The following is a 5,479-nucleotide window of genomic DNA, read 5'->3' as shown; positions in this document are numbered from 1 at the left end:
GGCAATAATAAGGGAGACATTCATAAGGTTTTGTTGGTACGAGAACCGGGTAGGAGATGAAGTAATGGGTTTAAACTGGATAAATTCAGATTCAACAGGGACATAGGCAAAAATTGGTTTACAAGCAGGGTGGTGGATGAGTGGAATAGGCTTAGCAGTCATGTGGTGAGTGCCAATACAATTGTCACATTCAAAAATAGACTAGATAAATTCATAGACAGCGATATTAGGTGGGGTTAGATACACGGGAGCTTAGGGTCAAAGGAGCTGCCTCGTACAGGCCTACCGGCCTCTTGCAGACTCCTACGTTCTTAAGTTCTTATGTTCTTATGATGGCAGACTACTACTTAAAGTCCTTTCCTTGTCTCTATCTTCACCTTCTTGTCACCTTTTCATCTCCTCACCTCTACCACACCTTCTTTTCTCCTTTTCATCTCCTCACCTCTACCACACCTTCTTGTCTCCTTTTCACCTGCTCACCTCTACCACACCTTCTTTTCTCCTTTTCATCTCCTCACCTCTACCACACCTTCTTGTCACCTTTTCACCTGCTCACCTCTACCACACCTTCTTTTCTCCTTTTCACCTGCTCACCTCTACCACACCTTCTTTTCTCCTTTTCATCTCCTCACCTCTACCACACCTTCTTGTCACCTTTTCATCTCCTCACCTCTACCACACCTTCTTGTCACCTTTTCATCTCCTCACCTCTACCACACCTTCTTTTCTCCTTTTCATCTCCTCACCTCTACCACACCTTCTTGTCACCTTTTCATCTCCTCACCTCTACCACACCTTCTTGTCACCTTTTCATCTCCTCACCTCTACCACACCTTCTTGTCTCCTTTTCATCTCCTCACCTCTACCACACCTTCTTGTCACCTTTTCATCTCACCTCTACCACACCTTCTTGTCTCCTTTTCATCTCCTCACCTCTACCACACCTTCTTGTCTCCTTTTCACCTCCTCACCTCTACGACACCTTCTTGTCACCTTTTCATCTCCTCACCTCTACCACACCTTCTTGTCTCCTTTTCACCTCCTCACCTCTACCACACCTTCTTGTCACCTTTTCATCTCCTCACCTCTACCACACCTTCTTGTCTCCTTTTCATCTCCTCTACCACACCTTCTTGTCTCCTTTTCATCTCCTCACCTCTACCACACCTTCTTGTCACCTTTTCATCTCCTCACCTCTACCACACCTTCTTGTCTTCTTTTCATCTCCTCACCTCTACCACACCTTCTTGTCTCCTTTTCATCTCCTCACCTCTACCACACCTTCTTGTCTTCTTTTCATCTCCTCACCTCTACCACACCTTCTTGTATACTTTTCATCTCCTCAACTCTACCTCCCATTCTTGTCTCCTTTTCATCTCCTCTACCACACCTTCTTGTCTCCTTTTCATCTCCTCACCTCTACCACACCTTCTTGTCTCCTTTTCATCTCCTCACCTCTACCACACCTTCTTGTCTCCTTTTCATCTCCTCTACCACACCTTCTTTTCTTCTTTTCATCTCCTCACCTCTACCACACCTTCTTGTCTCCTTTTCATCTCCTCTACCACACCTTCTTGTCTCCTTTTCATCTCCTCACCTCTACCACACCTTCTTGTCTCCTTTTCATCTCCTCTACCACACCTTCTTGTCACCTTTTCATCTCCTCACCTCTACCACACCTTCTTGTCTCCTTTTCATCTCCTCTACCACACCTTCTTTTCTTCTTTTCATCTCCTCACCTCTACCACGCCTTCTTGTCTCCTTTTCATCTCCTCTACCACACCTTCTTGTCACCTTTTCATCTCCTCACCTCTACCACGCCTTCTTGTCACCTTTTCATCTCCTCACCTCTACCACACCTTCTTGTCACCTTTTCATCTCCTCACCTCTACCACACCTTCTTGTCACCTTTTCATCTCCTCACCTCTACCACACCTTCTTGTCTCCTTTTCATCTCCTCACCTTTACCACACCTTCTTCCCCTCATCTCCTCCTTCTAACCTTCATCCAAGAAGAGCAGGAAGAGGCAGGAATAGGTGACCTCAGACCTCCCTTTCTCCCCTGTCTTCTCACTTTCTTTCCTCTCTTCTCACTTTCCTCTTCTCACCTTCTCTTCTTACCTGTCCTTCATATCCTTTTTCCAGGTCTCACACAGTATAACCAGGAACAGGAGGACTAGGTTAACTCTGAGCTCCTTTAATCACCCATTTCCTCTACTCTTTTCACCTTCTTACCTCTTCTCTTCTCACCTTATCTCCTCACCTGTCCTTCATCTCCTTTTTCCAACTCTCACACAGTATAACCAGGAACAGAAGGACTAGGTTAACTCTGAACTCCTTTAATCACTCATTTCCTCTACTCTTTCCACCTTCTTACCTCTTCTCTTCTCACCTTATCTCCTCACCTTTCCCTCATCTCGTAACCCTCGCCCATGAAAACCATTAACAAGGAAGGAATGGACGAATTCTGAGCTCCTTTTCCCTTACCTCTTATCACTTTCTTCCCCCTCATCTCTGCTCACCGTGTATCTTCTATTTCCACCTAGCCTCTTTACCTGCCCCTTACCTTCTCTTTCCAACCCTCACACAGGAAAACCAGGAAGAGGAAGGAATAGATGAACCCAGAGCTCCTTTTGTCTCCTCTCCTCTTGCTTATTCTTGCTCCTCACCTCCGCTTTCTCCTCTTTCACCCAAGGACAGGAATACGTATAGATGAACTTAGAGCTCCTTTTGTCTCCTCTCTTCATGCTTATTCTTGCTCCTCACCTCCGCTTTCTCCTCTTTCACCCAAGGACAGGAATACGTATAGATGAACTTAGAGCTCCTTTTGTCTCCTCTCTTCTTGCTTATTCTTGCTCCTCACCTCCGCTTTCTCCTCTTTCACCCAAGGACAGGAATACGTATAGATGAACTTAGAGCTCCTTTTGTCTCCTCACGTTTAACCTTCATCTCCTCTTCACCTCCTCATCTCCTCACCACCTTTCTCCTCATCCCCTCACCACCTTTATCCTCATCTCCTTTTCCTCTCTTTCACCAACGAACAGAAAGGAATAGGTGAACTCAGACCTCCTTTTCTCTCCTCACTTCTCACATTCATCTCCTCTTTCCCTCCTCATCTCCTTCCTCACCCAAGTCCTTAAGGACGAGGTTAAGTCTGACCTCCCTTCCTCTCCTCCCTCTCACCTTCTTGTCCCCGAGCTGCATGACGCCGCAGGTGAGGTTGGCCGGGATGCCCACAGGTGTGGTGACCTCGACGGACGTGGGCAGGAAGTAAGGACAGATGGGACACAGTTGATCCGCCTCCAGGGTTCTGTGGGCGGCACCTACGGAGGGAGTGGGGGGGTGGGGGTTCGTTTGGTGTGGGAGGCAGCGGTGTGAGGGTTTGAGGAAGGAGGGAGGGTACAGGGGGAAGGGGGAAAGAGGTTGTTTGGTGTAGGAGGCAGGGGTGTGGTGGGGGGAAGAGTGGAGGGGGAGGAGGTAGAGAGGGGGATAGGGATTGGGGTAGAAGAAAGGGTTGGGTAACATCTGTGAGGTGGTGAGGTTGGTTGTGCGTAGGTTTGTGGGCGGGAAGAGGGGACGAAACTTTGGGGAGAACGTGAGGGAAGAGTGGAGGGAAACTTTGGGGAGAGAACGTGAGGGAGGTGGAGGAAACTTTGGGAGAGAACGTGAGGGAAGAGGGAAGGGTAAACTTTGGGGAGAGAACGTGAGGGAAGAGGGAGGAATCTTTGGGGAGAACGTGAGGGATGTGTGGAGGGGTAACTTTTGGGCAGAAAACGTGGGGGAAGAGTGGAGGGGAAACTTTAGGGAGAGAACGTGAGGGAAGAGGGAGGGAACTTTGGGGAGAGAACGTGAGGGAAGAGTGGAGGGGAAACTTTGGGGAGAGAACGTAAGGGAAGAGTGGAGGGAAACCTTGGGGAGAGAACGTGAGGGAAGAGTGGAGGGGAAACTTTGGGGATAGAACGTGAGGGAAGAGCGGAGGAAACTTTGGGGAGAGAACGTGAGGGAAGAGTGGAGGGGAACCGTTGGGGAGAGAACGTGAGGGAAGAGTAGAGGAAACTTTGGGGAGAGAACGTTAGGGAAGAGGAGGAAGCTTTGGGAGAGAACGTGAGGGAAGAGTGGAGGAAACTTTGGGGAGAGAACGTGAGGGAAGAGGAGGAGGAAACTTTGGGGAGAGAACGTGAGGGAAGAGTGGAGGAAACTTTGGGGAGAGAACGTGAGGGAAGAGGGAGGAAACTTTGGGAGAGAACTTGAGGGAAGAGTGGAGGAAACTTTGGGGAGAGAACGTGAGGGAAGAGTGGAGGAAAATTTGGGGAGAGAACGTGAGGGAAGAGGGAGGAAACTTTGGGGAGAGAACGTGAGGGAAGAGTGGAGGAAACTTTGGGGAGAGAACGTGAGGGAAGAGGAGGAAACTTTGGGGAGAGAACGTGAGGGAAGAGTGGAGGGGATACTTTGGGGAGAGAACGTGAGGGAAGAGTGGAGGGGAAACTTTGGGGAGAGAACGTGAGGGAAGAGTGGAGGGTAAACTTTGGGGAGAGAACGTGAGGGAAGAGGGAGGAAACTTTGGGGAGATAACGTGAGGGAATAGTGGAGGGTAAACTTTGGGGAGAGAACGTGAGGGAAGAGTGGAGGGGAAACTTTGGGGAGAGAACGTGAGGGAAGAGTGGAGGGGAAACTTTGGGGAGAGAACGTGAGGGAAGAGTGGAGGGGAAACTTTGGGGAGAGAACGTGGGGGAAGAGTGGAGGTGAGCTGATTGGAAAGGCTTCAGAGAGAGAGAGAGAGAGAGAGAGAGAGGTACAGATAGAACGAAAATATCATTATAATATTATCACACACACATTTTACCTTCTATCTGATCGCCAGTATGGGTTCCGCAAGGGGCGTTCTACTGGTGATCTCCTAGCCTTCTTAGCTGACTCTTGGTCATCCTCTCTTAGCCGTTTCGGTGAAACTTTTGCTATTGCGCTGGACATATCAAAAGCTTTTGATAGGGTCTGGCACAAATCTTTGCTTTCCAAACTACGTTCCTACGGTTTCTATCCTTCTCTCTGTACCTTTATCTCCAGTTTCCTTTCTGACCGTTCTACTATTTCTGCTGTGACAGACGGTCACTGTACTTCCCCTAAACCTATTAACAGTGGTGTCCCACAGGGTCCTGTTTTATCTCCCACTCTCTTTCTGTTGTTCATTGATGATCTTCTTTCCAAAACGAACTGTCCTATCCATTCTTACGCCGATGACTCCACTCTGCATTACTCAACTTCTTTTAATAGAAGACCACCCTACAGGATCCTAACGATTCAAGGCTGGAGGCTGCAGAACAGCCTCAGACCTTACTATTATTTCCGATTGGGGCAAAAAAGAACCTGGTGTCCTTCAACGACTCAAAAACACAGTTTCTCCACCTATCCACTCGACACAATCTTCCAAACAACTATCCCCTATTCTTTGACAACACTCAGCTATCACCTTCCTCAACACT

General features: G+C 48.5%; 1 long non-coding RNA gene across 1 annotated transcript in view; it reads right to left on the bottom strand.

Moving 5' to 3' along the window:
* Positions 1–2,364: 2,364 nt before the first annotated feature.
* The window catches only part of LOC126989657 (uncharacterized), a 14,405-nt gene continuing 11,290 nt past the window's right edge, over positions 2,365–5,479 (bottom strand). The window contains exon 3 of the long non-coding RNA XR_007743573.1: positions 2,365–3,322. This is a non-coding gene — a long non-coding RNA (uncharacterized LOC126989657). The remainder of the gene's footprint in view (positions 3,323–5,479) is intronic.

Source organism: Eriocheir sinensis, unplaced genomic scaffold (genome assembly GCF_024679095.1).
Source record: "Eriocheir sinensis breed Jianghai 21 unplaced genomic scaffold, ASM2467909v1 Scaffold126, whole genome shotgun sequence".
Classification (NCBI taxonomy): Eukaryota; Metazoa; Arthropoda; class Malacostraca; order Decapoda; family Varunidae; genus Eriocheir; species Eriocheir sinensis.
This window is presented reverse-complemented; position numbering and strand designations above follow the sequence as displayed.